Raw genomic sequence first — 16,490 nt, 5'->3', positions numbered from 1 at the left:
CTATATGATATGACTATAATAGATAATAACAGTATGTTTACTTATCTTATCAACTGTCAATATCGGTCCTGTCCGATGTAACAAATACATCCGATCTTATCTACTTTGCTAATGTTCTGGAAAGAACATAATACTGTAATGTGTAAGTAGATCATATCGTAGATTGGCAAGTCAGTGTAAATCCGGTGCACTGACTAATCTTAGGACTAACTTATTTTGAACATATAATCATATTTATATTCCACTGTGATTACGTCACTATAAATAAGATTAGCTATATGCTCGGGATTTAATAGAAGTTTATATTAAACAAATAATCATGAAAATAAAACATGTGAGCAAAGTGATTGACCAAGCCAAAAAATGATTTCTATTCTTTTATTGATAATAAAATGAGATTACAAAGAATTTGAGTTTTAATTAGGGCATAAAACCTCAACAGTAATAACTATTACAAAATGATTCCATGATTTAACTATTAAGAGATAGTGATCTTATAAATAATATCCAGTACACAATAACATTGCCTCCAATAGGTTGCGCATTACACATGTTCATCATAATCATTCATGCTCACCAAAATGTAACACGCAAGTATACGCGGTCTAATCAAGTAATATATGATAAGTCAAGTGTCGATCCCACGAAGACTGATATTAATTACCAATAATTAATCTCTAATTCTAATTGATTGATTAATAACTTCAGATTGACAATTAAAATAATTATTACTAGAAATTAAGAAACTATTAAACACTTAAATAAATGTAGTAATAAAAGTTGATTTAATTCAATAGATGCAAAGGTTAGGGCTTTAGTTTCATCAACTTTCCACTTATGATTTCTAATCAATTCTCAAGATTTCTTAATTCTATTGGGGTAGCAGATTACAATTATATATTATAGTCTTGTTAGGATCTATAATTCTCTACAATATACTATTTCCTACATCTCTGTGGTAAATCAATATATTGCAGGCTTTGAGCACATAATCCCTAAACTATACAATTCATAAAAGTACTTTCGTCTAATATGAAATTGTAATTATTTATCTATAGCATAATTACCCTTTTCTTTTCAGAGTTTAGGTTAAAATCATATGAACATGTAAATGATGATCAAACATTCACAAGCATTAAGCATATGATAAATAATCCACAGCAGAAGAAAGAAATTCAGGAAAATTTCATTAAGAAATCAAAGTTTCAAGAAGAATCCACTAAAACCCTAATAACAAGATTAGTTCAAAGCAGACATAATGAAATCAATCAATTTAAATATAAACATAAACATCAGTAGAGAAATTACAGAAGAGAATAAGAATTCAAACTTTAGGTCTTCAATGTTTTTTTTCTGCCTCCAATGACTTATCTCCTCTCTAAAATCTGAATAATCCCATTAATCCCCTTTCAAAACGAATTTAAATCCAAACCCTAAAAATAACAATTTTGAAAAATCTAAAAAAAAAATCACGCTCAGCCACACGCGCCGCGGCCCTTGCATCCCGGCGCCGCGGCGCGCATGTATGCCCAGTGCACCCTCTCTGACTTTGGCAAGCGCCGCGGCGCGTCCCTCAGGCGCCGCGGCCCTTCAAAAATCCCAGAAATTGCCTTTCTCTGTTTCGCCCTTGCGCCGCAGCTCTCCATTTAGCGCCGCAGCCCCTCTAATTCTTCCAAAATCTTGACTCCAAACTCCAAATCTACCAATTATCTTCACAAATGAGTCTTAAATTTTCTTCTTGTCGACTTTTAGCACAAATTTCCCAATTTCAGCTACTTTTTCCGTCATTTCCCAAACTTCACGATTTCTTCTCCTATTTCCTGAAAACATACCAAAACAAGCATAATACCGCAACACACTCCACCAAAATGACTCAAACTTATCCTAACCACATGTTAAAACTATGCTAAAAACAGACTCATCAATTCCCAAAAGACTCCTGCGTTGAATAAGGCATGTCACTTTCACCTCCCGCGTTTTCATTCCCCGATTCTGTGTACCGATCGATACTAACACTGCTTGTGCTTGCCCCCCTTCCTCTTCCAGTTGTGCGGCCACGATTGGGACATGTTCGACTGTTGTGACCAAGGGCACCGCATGCTCCACATGCCCTTTGTCTGAAACCTGATCCGTCTGTTGGAATCCCATGCCCGTTGTCCCTTCGCTGCCCTGGATTTCCTTGACTTTTGTTCTGACTCTAACTGGGTCTTGCATTATGTTTGGATTTTCTCGGTACGATCTCCTCGTGGATGTGCCCTGTGAAACTCCTTGGATGTCCATACCTTCCTTGAAAATGGCAGTGAGACGAGAAATTTCCTCCTTTGCTGTGTTATAATATTGTGGTGACTTAGACGCGTAGAAGTTCATCATGGTAACATCTGAATTAAGTGCACCGAATCTTGACATTTCGCAATGCACAGACTCTTCTTGAATAGGTTGGCTTATCTCCATGTTTTCCGGATGGGATTTTGCATGCAAGCTCCATCATTTGAGGAGTAGTGAATTTGGGATTATTCTTACGCAACAAGTAACTAGATATAGTTAATTCTTCCAACTATCACAACAAGTAACCTAATTAGTTGATGGTTACCAAATTAGTTCTTAAATTGTGAGAGATTGGCTTGGAAGTTGTGAATTATGAGTACCAATGATGTGGTTTTCTCATTATTAATTGGATATTATGGAATGTTAGTTCAATTAGTGACACTAGACATGGTCAAATATTTTGAATATCACAAACTGGTAACCTAATTAGTGGATGGTTACCAAATTAGTTCTCAATTTGTGAGAGATTAACTTGGAGGTTGCAAATTGTGAGTATAAATGAGGTGGTTTCCTCATTGGTAGGGATCTAGAATGAAGAAGTGGGATGTTAATTCAATTAGTAACATTAGACATAGTCAATTGTTATAAATATCACAACTAGTAACCTAATTGGTGGTGGTTACCAAATTAGTCTCAAATTGTGAGAGATTGGCTCTGGACGTTGTGAATTGTGAGTACCAATGATGTGCTTTTCTCATTACTAAATTGATATTAGGGAATGTTAGTTCAATTAGTGATACTAGACATAGTCAAATGTTGTGAATATCACAAACTAGCAACATAATTTAAGAATTACCTCATTTTTATAATTTAGAATATAAGAATTACACGATATTTAGATTAGAAATGCCTCATTTTTAGAATTTAATATATAAAAATTAAATTATATTGAAAATAAAAATTATAATAAAATTTTTGTAATCTTATAAATATTAATTATATTGGTCTTCAAATTTGCCATATTCTTTATTTCTTTTTCAATTTTTCTTTTTCTTTTTCTTGTCCATGTTACCAAAAATGCAATATTTCCCTACGAAATAATCATAAATTAAATTAAAATAAACTATTTTCATTTATGAAATATGTCACATATAAATCTATGAAATTATGGGACATTAGGAAATGTTAATACTATATAGTAACACTGGACATAGTTTCCAAATATCACAACTAGTAACTTAATTAGTGGATGGTTACCAAATTAGTTCTCAAATTATGAGAGATTAGCTTGGAGGTTGCAATTTGTGAGTAGAAAAGATGTGGTTTTCTCATTACTAGAATTCCATAGTGACTAAATGGGATATTAAGGGATGTTAGTACAATTAGTGACACTAGACATAGTCATATGCTCTCAATATCACAAACTAGTAACCTAATTAGTGGATAGTTACCAAATTACTTCTCAATTTGTGAGAGATTAACTTGGAGGTTGCAAATTGTGACTATAAATAAGGTGGTTTTTTCATTAATAGAATTCTAGAGTGACTAAATGGGATATTAAGATATGTGTTGACGCAGTTCTTCGCCAACAGGTAATTAAGAAAATAAGAGAGTGGGATTAGTGCAAAGTATTGAACCGAAATGGATGAGTGATCTTAATGTAAAATGGTAATGCAAACACTTTTTTTAAGTGGTTCAAATGTTAAAATCCTTCTACTCCACCAGCCAATATTATTGGTAGTTTCTGGTATTCTTTACAAAGTATTTCTTGTACACAATAGAATCCAACTGATGGACCCAAAACGGGTATGTTTAAAAATTTATACTCGCAAGCGCACGAATCGTATTTATAGAATAGTTTTCGTGTAAGCACGAGGTCGAACCCAAAGGAGTTTTCTAAAATAAAAAAGAAAACTATTGTAAATCAAAAGTAATAAATTCTAACCTAATTCCAAAGATTGATGAGTTTTAATATTATGAACATAAACTAAAAGATTGTAAAATAAAGCTATTTAAGAGAATAAAAATAAAGCAATAATGAGTTGACAATAAGTGATAAAAGAAAAGATTATTAAGATACTAGAATCCACAAAATGTAAATTTAATAATATTTATTAGTATATTGATTCCCAAGTTTTAGTAATAGTTAAAATAATTTAAACTATCATTTTCCAAAAAGATTTATAATTTTAAGCACAAATTTCTTATAAAAAGATAGGATTTTTCTTCACTTTTCAAAATTATAATTTCAAAGCATTTAGTGTAAATCAATCTAATGAAATAACAAATAAATCAATGATCATTATTTATAAGGCAAAACATAATATTTTTGTTCTAAGCATGGATGTGTACAATTTAATGACACATCTTACACAAAGAATATTATGTTTATGCACTAATGAAGAACAAAGTGTAAATATGTTCTAACAATCTAAAATACAAGATATTTAAGATGAAAGAAATATATGTAGAAGAAAAATCCATAAACTTTGTTGTATTACAAGGGAAATCAACATACAACATAAATATTACCTAGTTACAAGTTGCTTCATCATGATCTTAATAATCTTATGAAAAAATTAGAAGCACATAACTAGAATAGAAATTACAAAATAAATGACATACATACTTGCAAAATGCTCTTGAAAAACCCAAATGGAAGAGAGAATGATAAAGAGAAAATGAGAGAAAAAGATGGTAACCAAAACATTAAGCACCCCAAAATGGTCTTCAAAACCCTTATTTATAGCCAAAATGAGATTATTAAAATAATCAATTTAAATTAAGTAAATTGATTAAATTAATAATAATATGGTAAATAGGGGTAAATTGTAGGAGTGATGATGATTTTGGGGTAAAAAGTGTGTAGAAAATGGGTAAAAATGTGGCATTTTAGACAAGGGGACAATGAGCACATTTATGGGCTCAAGGGGTGTTTGGACAGCAGTGACAGGCGGCTGGGGTGCTAAGGGGCCTGCTGGGCGAGCTGGGGTTGGGCTGGTTGACAGGCCCACGGTGGCTTGTGGGCATGGGCTGGCGTGGAGAATGGCAGCTGGGGACAATTGTTGCTGCTGGTGAAGATGAATGCTGAGGAGAAGATGGGCAGCTGCTTGTGACAGGTGGCGAGCTGCTAATGGCTGGGCGGCTTGTGTAATGAAGCTGAGATGGTGAGGCTGAGTCCGTACGGCCTGGAGAGATGAAGGCTGCTGGGGCAGGTGCAACTATGCTGAAGGACAAAGTGGGCCTGGCACTTGGGCTGGGCTGACTTGGGCTTTTGCTCAAAAACACCACTTTTCTCTCTTTTCTTTCAACTCTAACATTTTTTCTTCTCTTTTCAAGAGCAATAAAATTGCAACAATATAATTCCTACAAGATAAAAATAAATTAAATAACAATCAAATATTTTCAATTATAAATAAATCATATTAATTATTTGGAAATATTGATTATAACTTAATTTAATAAAGCATTTAAGTTCAAAAGAATTACATTTTTAACTTCTATCTTAACAATACAAATTTCATATAATTAAATTACAATATATTATAATAAAATATCTATAAAAACATATAAAAATATATAAAATCAAAATAAACCTAATAAATTCAAAATTACTTAAAAACTTAATAAATCAATTAAAAACTCAAGAACTAAGCAACAATTAGCATATAAAATATGGTAAAATAACTCTAATTTGTAGAGTTATCACCAACCCTTTGCAACTCCCAGCCTCTCCATATTTACAGGAGAGGGCACCTGGGGGTTGGAAAAGGGAGTCATCCCGTGACCTTCTTACCTATCATGTCATCTCTGTGACATTCATGATTAATTCCTAAAACCTGACAAATGAAGTGAGGTCTAATCAATAGGTAAGGGGGATAATGGGCCGCACGACCCAACCCAGTCGTGGGTGCCTGAACACGCACGTTTAGGCTGCGTATCCAAGAATTCAGGGACATATCAAACACGTGATGCCTGATATATGCACGTTTACATTGCGTGGTTGACTTTACAAGGGGTCATAGACTCCAGCTCAAGCCCGTACCTCGAGCTGGGCGTCTTCTTAGTCCGCGGTGTCCATACTCCTGGCCCGACTCCTTAGCAACTCCAGTGAACTTGTAGCTACCTCGAGCTAAATAGGTGGGACCTGGGGGCAGCAGCTCCGGGGTACACATCATCCTCGTGACTGACACAATTATGCCATACTTAAGCCTGCTAACTGTCCGTGGGAAATCTAGGGCGTACATTTGCCCCCCAAGCCCCTGCTCGTGGCACATGACGCCATCTGGGGCCACAGTGGGGGCTTTTAGGCTTCTTTGTGGACTTTCACATCCCGCCCACTGCGCAGGCATCGAGTATGTGGAGCATCGTGGTTGGGGACGGTACGTCTTCCAAGAACCGCATTAAATGGCCTAGCCTATACTCGGCCATCGTTTCGCCTTTCGAGTAGAGAGCCTTGGATCTCACATCAGGGCAATCCAACGGCCCTCCTCACTTGGCCTCCTACGTATATAAAAGGGGTGGCCACCTTACGCATGGGCCACCCGTTTATTTGAAAATTTTCTAATTTTCCATCTTCTTCTTCTCTCTCAGTCTCAAAAAACCCACTTTTTCTTCCGATTACTGTTCCCAGCGTTCCAGGAGTGCAAATGCGAGAGATCCTTCGAGGTTTTGGCACCAGATATTCCAACGAGGCTCCAAACCATACGACCCCTTCATTTTTCCCACAGCAAAACACCTTGTAAGTTTTCCTCTTTATGCATGCCGACTTCCTCAACTATGTGAAGTTGGCCCCCTTCCAGCTCCCCCCTAACTCGTACTGTTTGTTAGCGGGGTTGAGATATCTATTCCTGAAGCAGGAATGGGAGGTCCCCACCCCGGCGGACATCTTGTATTTTTTCTACCTCAAGGCCAGCCCAGAGCAGCAGAGGCGAGGCGACGGGTTCTACTACTTGACCCGATTTCCAAACACGACTGCGGTCATCGAGCTGGCCATCCACCCCAACGACTTCAAAGATCAGTTCTTTATGTCCACGGGGTTTCGCAACTGCGAACTTCATTACTTCAACCGCCCTCGTAAGTACTCTTCACCTTTAGCTCGTAAGTTAAGTATTGATTAGCTCCCCTTTATCGGTTTTAGACTTAGAACAATTCTGCAGCCATTTTCGCGAGAACAGACAAGTCTGTGATCCTCGGGAGTCAGTACGAGACACTGGCGGGGCTGCCCGCCAGCGAAAAGGACTATCGCCAGCTCGTATCAGACGAGATGATGTTGGCATGTAAACTGATCTCCTCGGGCCAGACCTTGAACCTGAGGAGACCGCAGGGGCCTCCCCTAGCTCACGAGATGAGGCCCATTCCCGAGGAGGAGGCCGAGGGAGGAGAAGAGGACGAGGAGGATGAGGTGCCCCTCGTGAAGCGGAAGAGGGCGCTGGAGGTCGCCCAAGCAGTTAACATGGAGAGGGCCCAGTCCGGGGCAGCAGCCGGCCCCTCCGGCCAAGGTAACCCTTATCTATTTAGGGGCTTAGATAGGGCCGCCGCAGACCCCTGGCTAGCTAGGTTTAATCCCAACCAGCTCGTCCAACGCCATCGAAGTGACCCAGACCTTGACATAACCCTGCTCCATTGTGTCGACCGCCTTGTGCTGGATTACGAAAGTAGCCGCCCTAGGGGTACTGTAGTCGTAGACAACACCTTAGCCTTTAGGTCGGCCTTTTTTGAGGAGTATGGGACCAACCTTTGGTCATGGCCCTCTCTTCGGGAGGGTACAGTAGCTTCGGGTCTTAGGTAGTATGTGGAAGAGTCTAGTCCCGAGCCAGATTCGGACCCAGAACCTGTGCCAGCTCGCGAAGTCATTGTCTTAGATTCCCCCGCAGAAGCTCCGGGGCCGTTGGTCGTGACCATAGATTCCTCTTCTAGCTCGGGGGGTAGGATCCCTTTCGACATATGTTTTTGAGTTCCGTTTTCTCCTTATTTTTGTTGTTCTTGCATAAATGCTAACTTGTTTACTAATGTTTTCTTTGTTTTGCCAGAGGAGATGTCTCAGCCCGGGAACAAAGATCTGCGAGCTATGTTCACCGGAGGGAACTTTTTTGCTGGGGCCTCCGGGCCCATGGTGAAGAAGCTCCAGGTGGCGAAGAAGGCCGCCGGGACAACAACCAAGTCCCTTGCAAAGGGGAAAGACCAGAACCCGGCTGCCCAGGCCAAGGCACCTCCGCCTCCTCCAGCAGTGGAGAAAATACCCCCGCCCCCTCCATGAGCTTCGGCCTCTGTTCGGGACATGGAGGTGGAGCCCGAGACTTTGGTAACCGCAGCCCTCGAGGTGCGCATTCCGGTGGACCCCCAGGCCCTGGAGAAGATTCCTGACGTCTTCTGGGGGACGGTGTACGAGACGGCGACCTACACCGTCGACCACTACTACAACGCCACCGAGAGGGACATGCGGGCGATCGAAACGAGAAGCCCAGAGAGCGTGATGGAGTCCCGCCCCAAGCTGCAAGAGGCCGAGGCTACCAAGGATGCCCTAGCTGCCACAATGGCCGAACTCAAGGAGGCCAGGGCTGTCCGGGCCGCGCTAGACTCTGCGAAGACCGAAGCCAAGGAGGCGAAGGCCGCCCTGGCAACGGAGAAGGCAGCTTCCAGCTCCGCCATGGAGGACATGCTCTATCACTGCTGGGTCTTCAACCCGGACGACGACTTCTCCTTTTTAGGAGCGGACGTTTGGGAGGCCTTCCGCAAGGGGTTCAAAGCTCGCCTTCAACAAGAGGCGCCCTTTGAGACTGGGGAGACCTCCACAGCTGCCGAGCAGGAGGGCGAGGTGGTGACCTCATCGGAGCAGCCCGGTGGAGCCTAGGGCCTTCTTTTTATTTATATATATATATTTTTGTAACTTTGTATGAGGTTTTTTCACCTCGAGACAATTAGTTTTATCAATTTTTGATTCTATGTACCTTAGTTTGTTTTTCTTTTTTGTTGGTGCTATGATTGATATTTTTATGCTTTTCTAGGAAAAACATGTTAACCAATCTTGAACCAACTTCTAAGACAAGTCCTGGTTGAATCCTGGACATTGCTTTAAAAACTTAGTTCGCGTTAATTTTTTATTAATATCTCTTGTTTTTTTTTAAGAAAAAACAACGATCAATCAACTTGAACCAACTTCTAAGTTTTAGGACCTGGTTTCATCCAGGGCGTTAATTTGAAAACTTAGTTCGTGTTAATTCTTGACTGATATCTTGTGCTTTTTAAGAAAAACATCGATCAATCAATTTGAACCAACTTCTAAGTTTTAGGACCTGGTTTCATCCAGGGCGTTAATTTGAAAACTTAGTTCGTGTTAATTCTTGACTAATATCTTGTGCTTTTTAAGAAAAACACTGATCAATCAATTTGAACCAACTTTTAAGTTTTAGGACGACCTAGTTATATCCAGGATAGGACTTAGTTCGCGTTAATCCTTTATCAATATCTCGTGTTTTTTTTAAAAAACATCGGTCAATCGATTTGAATCAACTTTTAAGCCTTTAAGGCGACCTGGTTATATTATCCAGGTACCATATGCCCCTCCAAGTAATTAGGAAAGGGACTTTCGTGGTTACTTGAGATTACATTCGCAAACATACATAATAATAAAAGAAGATTTAATTCTCATTGCTCCATACACAAAAAATGGCCTTTCTGAGTAAGCCTTACAGGGGTGTTACTGATAATATTTCTTTAAATGGATGGCGTTCCAAGCTCGTGGGACCGCTTCTCCATTAAGCCGGGCTAACTTGTAGGTTCCTTCCTTTATGACCTCGGCTATTTGATAAGGCCCTTCCCAGTTCGGTCCCAATACTCCGTCTTTGGGATCCTTGCCGGCTAAGAAGACTCTCCTGAGGACCAGGTCGCCAATGCTAAAGGCGCGTTTTCGGACCTTTGAGTTGAAATAACGAGTAATTTTTTGTTGGTAATGTGCGAGCTGGAGCTGTGACTCTTCTCGTCTTTCGTCAACCAGGTCGAGGGACGCGCAAAGTAGTTCGTGATTGCGGTCCTAGTCATATGCCTAGACTCTATGTGAACATACCTTTATCTCGACAGGAAGGACTGCCTCACTCCCAAAAGTCAGGGAGAAAGGAGTATGCCCCGTAGGGGTTCGATGCGAGGTCCGGTATGCCCACAGTACCTGAGGGAGCTGTTCTGGCCAGACCCCTTTGGCTTCGTCCAGCCTCTTCTTAAGGCTCGCCTTTAGCGTCTTATTGACAGCCTCGACCTGGCCGTTTGCCTGAGGATAGGCCACGGAGGAGAAGCTTTTCATGATGCCGTACCTTTCAAAAAATTCGGTGAAGAGGTCGCTGTCGAACTGAGTCCCGTTATCGGATACGATTTTCTTTGGCAGTCCGAACCGGCAAATAATGCTTTTGACCACGAAGTCGAGGACTCTCTTGGAAGTGATTGTTGCCAAAGGCTCGACCTCAGCTCACTTGGTGAAGTAGTCAATAGCCACCACCGCATAACAGATCCCTCCCTTTCCAGTGGGGAGGGCGCCAACTAAGTCGATTCCCCAGACCGCAAATGGCCATGGGGACGAGATCATCCTTAGCTCGACCGGGGGAGCTCGGGCAATTGTGGCGAATCGCTGGCATTTGTCACATTTCTTGACGTATGAGACCGAATCCTTCGATAGAGTGGGCCAGTAATACCCTTGCCTTAAGATCTTCAGGGCCAAGCTCTGCCCCCCAGTGTGGTCCCCGCAAAAACCCTCGTGCACTTCTTGCAAAATGGTCCTTGCCTCGACTGGTAGAACACATCGTAGGAGGGGTAGGGAGTGCCCACGTCGATACAGCACCCCGCCTACCGTCGTATATCTTGGAGCCTGGTACAGTATCCGCCGTGCGTCGTTACGCCCTTCAGGTAACTTTCCCTCGGTAAGATATTCGATGATAGGGGTCATCTAGGTCGGCCTGGCGTTGATCATCTCAACCTCCGCCCCGACCTTCTCTATACTAGGTTTCTCCAAGAACTCTATTGGCACTAACCCCAAAGCCTCCGTTTCCCCGGAGGTAGCGAGCTTGGCGAGGGCGTCTGCGTTAGCGTTCTGTTCTCGAGGTATCTGCTCGATTGAGCCCCGTTCGAATGCGGACAGCTCAACTTTTACCCTGGCCAGGTAAGCAGCCATTTTGGTTCCCCATGCTTGACATTCACCTAGCACCTGGTTTACTACGAGCTGGGAATCGCTGTAGCACTGAACGGAGCTGGCCTTCAGCTCTTGGGCCACCCTTATCCCGGCTAGCAAAGCTTCGTATTCGGCCTCGTTGTTGGATGCCTTGAATCCGAGCCTTAGCGCCGAGTGGAATCTATGCCCTTCTGAGGATATCAGAATGATTCCAGCCCCAGAGCCGTTCTCATTGGATGAGCCATCCACGAAGATCTTCCATGACGGCTGGGCCGAGGTGACCTGATGTGAATCTTCCACAAGGTCCCTTTGGAATCCCGTGCATTCTGCCACAAAATCATCCAGGGCCTGGCTTTTTATTGCCGTTCGCGGAGTGTACAAAATCTCGAACTGGCTGAGCTCGATAGCCCACTTTAACAGACGTCCCGATGCTTCAGGTTTCTGCAAAACCTGCCTTAAGGGTTGATCGGTCATGACGTGTACTGAGTTGGATTGGAAATACGGCCTCAGCTTTCGGGAGGCCATGATAAGACAGAATGCCATCTTCTCCATCAACGGGTATCGGGACTCAACTCCGAGAAGTCTCTTGCTGATGTAATAGACTGGTTTTTGAACCCGGTCTTCTTCTCGGACCAATACGGCACTAGCCGCATCTTCTATGACAGCCAAGTAAAGGAAGAGAGGCTCCCCTGTTGTTGGCTTGGACAATACGGGCGGTTCGGCCAAATGTGCTTTCAGGTCGAGGAACGCACGCTCGCACTCTTCTGTCCATTCGAACTTCTTATTCCCCCGGAGCAGGTTGTAGAATGGAAGACACTTGTCGGTGGATTTGGAAATAAACCAATTTAGGGCTGCCACCCTTCCTGTCAGGCCTTGGACGTCCTTTCGCGACCTAGGTGAGGGGAGCTCGAGCAATGACCTGATCTTATCGGGGTTTTCCTCGATTCCTCTAGTGTTGACAATGAAACCCAGGAATTTTCCAGATGCGACCCCGAAAGTGCATTTCTGCGGGTTAAGCCTCATGTCGTATTCTCTTAGGATCCTGAAGCATTCATCCAGGTCGGAAACATGGTTACTAGCAGTCTTCGACTTGACCAGCATGTCGTCAACGTACACTTCCATGTTTTTCCCGATCTGGTTGGCAAACATCCTGTCACCAGTCTCTGGTATGTAGCACCGACGTTCTTCAGTCCAAACGGCATGACCTTGTAGCAATAGACGTTAGTTGGGGTCATGAAGCTAGTGTGCTCCTGGTCAGCTGGATTCATGGCGATCTGATTATAACCCGAGTACGCGTCCATAAAGGACAAGAGCTTGTGCCCCGTCGTGGCGTCTACCAATTGGTCGATCCTCGGCAAGGGAAAATAGTCCTTGGGGCAGGCTTTGTTCAGATCGGAAAAGTCGATACAGGTTCGCCATTTCTCATTGGGCTTCGGGACCAACACAGGATTGGCGACCCAGACTGGGAACTTGGCTTCACGGATAAAGCCGCATTTCTTGAGCCGGGCTACTTCTTCTTCTAGGGCTTCAGCCCGAGTTGTTCCCAGGCGCCTCTGTTTCTGGAACTTTGCAGGAACGCTCTTATCCAAATGAAGGGTGTGCATGATGACATTTGGACTGATTCCCACCATGTCCTCGTGTGACCATGCGAACACATCCAGGTTCTCCTGCAAAAATTTGATCAGCTCCGCCTTCCTCATGCCACAGAGGTTTTTCCCGAGCTTAACCATCCGTGAGGGATTCTATGGATCGATATTTACTTCCTCGAGCTCTTCAATAGCTTGGAGTTCGAACTTATCCTTGCCTATTCAGGGGTCAATATCCTCGCCTAGGACGATACTTTCCCCTTCGGCGCTCTGAGGTTTTTCAATCTCAGGATTAGGCAAAGGTTCTTGAGATTCCTCCACTTCACCTTGGATGGCCATTGTTAACTGCCCGGGTTTTAATTTTCCCTTCATGGAAATGCTATAGCATTCCCTGGCAGCAAGTTGATCGCCACGAACCGTTCATATCCCCGTGGAAGAAGGGAATTTCAGCGCGAGGTGGCGGATGGAGGTGATGGCTTCAAAAGCCACAAGTGTAGGTCGACCCAAAATGGCATTGTATGCGGTGGGACAGTCAATGACCACAAATTCAAGGAGTTTTAAGACTGTCCGAGGTCCCTCTCCTAAGGTGATCACCAGCTCGATCGTCCCTATAGCCGCCGATCCTTCTCTAGAAAAACCATAAAGCATCATAGAGGTTGCTTTCAGCTCGACGACAGACAATCCCATCTTCTCCAGCGTGGATCGGAATAGAAGGTTTACCGAGCTCCCATTATCGACCAGCACTCTCCTAACCCTCCGATTGGCGAGCTGCACTGCTACGACCAGAGGGTCATTATGAGGGAACTGAACGTGGCTGGCATCCTCTTAGGTAAAAATGATTGGTTGTCTTTCCAATCACTGCTGCTTCGGTAGATGCCGTTCGGGGACGAACTCCACCCCATTATGAGCCTTAAGTTCGTTGACGTACCTCTTTTGGGCGCCTCGGTTCGTGCCAGCCAAATGAGGACCTCCAGAGATTGTGGAGATCTCTCCTCCTATCACGGGAGGAGGGACGTCCTGATCTATCCGAGACCCTGTCTGATTAACCGGGACTTCCGGAGCTGGAGGGACTGCGGGAACTCTGTTCTGCGCATACTGAGCCAAGGGGCCGGCTCGGATGGGAGTCTCGATCTCATCCTTCAGGTGTCTACAGTCATCGGTATTGTGGCCAATGTTGTTGTGGAAACGGCAAAATTTGGAAGGGTCTCGCTTTCCCTTTTGGTGCTTTAACGGCTCCGACTTCTTCCAGGGGAGGCGAGCAGAGTTTTCTAGGAAGATATTCTCCCTAGAGTGGGTGAGCTCCGTATAAGTCGCGTAGATTGGCTTGAATTTTTCTACGAACTTATTCTTCTTTGGGCCGTGCTGGTTGCCCTCGCTATTCCCCTTTCTCTTGCCTCCAAATTGGTTATTTTGTGTAACGTTCTGGGTCGCCGTCACGACCTCCGTTCCCACTCCAGCGGGCTGCTCGGGGACCTGGCTGGTTGTAACGCCCCAAACTCCAGGGACCGTTACGGTGTGCCTTGTAAACAGTGCTAAACTCGCTAACCGAGTCACTTGGCCAAAATCGTGAACTAAGTATGATTAGCGGTTTAGGGATTAAACATTTTGGTTAAGAGGTAACGTTTCACTAGAACGTTTAATATATACATTGGGATCCTGAAAATAAAGTTTCAGAGTTTATTACAGAAAATATTTACAACAGGCCGTTCTAAGCGGCAAAACAGGGTTCAACCCTAGTTCCACTTTAAACCTCGGCCGTGGCGGACGAGCAGCTGCATATGTACACATCATCACCTAAGCTCTTCAACTCAAGGATGGTCCAGCTTCCTCTTGCCTTTACCTGCACCACGTAGCACCCGTGAGCCAAAGCCCACCAAGAAAACACAATAAAGCATAATATAATATCAACAACAATCATAATAACCATTCATGACTATCAGTCCAAGCCAATAGGTGACAATAGCCAAAAGTCACAATAATGAGCATCGCTCCTTCTAGCCATGTGACGATAGGGTCACCAGGGCTTAACTGATAAGTGATTCTTTCTTAAGTTTGATTAGGACAGGTGCAAGGTGATTAGCCACCAACATAACCTTCCTCACGACTCTAGAGTCGAAACTATGGACAACGTCCCTTAGCCATGTGACAAACGGTCACCGGGGTCATATACCTTGGCTATAAACATCTGGTCATAGACCAGGCAAGCGCTTATAGTTCTCATTGACCTTCTGGTTGGTCCAGAATTAATACCCCATATGAGTCATTCAATGCCGACCTTGATTGGATCCAATCTTTACTTGGCCCGGCGTTCACAACGCACTGCCACTTCTGACCCTTGGGTCGGTGAAACACGACCAGTGCTCAGCCCGTGGTGAACTTAACTAATAAGTCACAGCTTCACAGACGGATCTGACACCATTGTCGATTCTGACTAATAAGTCAGCGCCATACACAGGTAAGCCATGCCACCAAACATATATCACATGTCTATTATCCATAAACAAGGTATTCAACATGCTTACTTAATAGGTATTAGTACAATTAGGACTATGCATAAACACAGAGGTTCAAGCTCTGAACAATATCATACCCAGTATACAAAGCATGTCCTAATCACATGTTTCTCATACATCATATGCAATATATCATGCAATCAACGTGCATCAATACCAGCCATGCATGTCACGCTTAATAACCAACCAACATGCATCAAGAATAGCCATGCATGTCATACTCAATAATCAGCCAACATGCATCATAATAGCCATGCATGCCACATATACACAGGGTGCAGTTTTCTTACTAGAAAGTCGAGCTAGAACGATTAAAAGAACGACCCTTGAGAACGATCAACTTTTAGTCCTTTAGCGATCACCTAGTCATAACCAAATATAAGGTATCATCAATAAAAATGATCAACTTAAGTTCCCAAATCAATATCTAGCCTCCGGGACATCAATCCCCACTTAACCGGGTATTAGGATCAACCCCGAGGCCTATGGTAAGCATCCCTAAGCTAAAAACACAGTTTTGATCAAATCTGCCCTAATGGGCCGCGGCTCACCACAGCCATGCCGCGGCTCATCACCCTGACAGAGGCATATTTGCCTCAGAAGCCACCTTAGGCCGCGGCACACAAAAGCCAGGCCGCGGCTCATTACCCAGATCAGCCAAAAATCAACAACGCACCAGCTCGACCTCCCCTGCATATTCCCCTAGAACCAAGCCTTCAAACCAGTTCCAAACCTTCTCCAAAAACACAATTAAACCTCTAAACATCACCCATAACTCCCCCTCATCAAAACCCAACCAAAGAAACACAAAAACTCCCCTTGATTCCCTATTTCTACACCAAAAATCACAAGCTGAAAACCAAAAGGAAAACAGAGCATAACCTAAATTCAATGGCTAGAACTCACCTTAAAAACGATTTTGAATCCCCTTAAATGTCTGAATCAAGTTCCCTAACTCCCACCTTTGATCTC

The sequence above is a fragment of the Humulus lupulus genome, chromosome 8 (genome assembly GCF_963169125.1).
Source record: "Humulus lupulus chromosome 8, drHumLupu1.1, whole genome shotgun sequence".
In the NCBI taxonomy this organism is placed as follows: domain Eukaryota; kingdom Viridiplantae; phylum Streptophyta; class Magnoliopsida; order Rosales; family Cannabaceae; genus Humulus; species Humulus lupulus.
The sequence above is the reverse complement of the archived record's forward strand: the minus strand, read 5'-3'. Positions refer to the sequence as shown.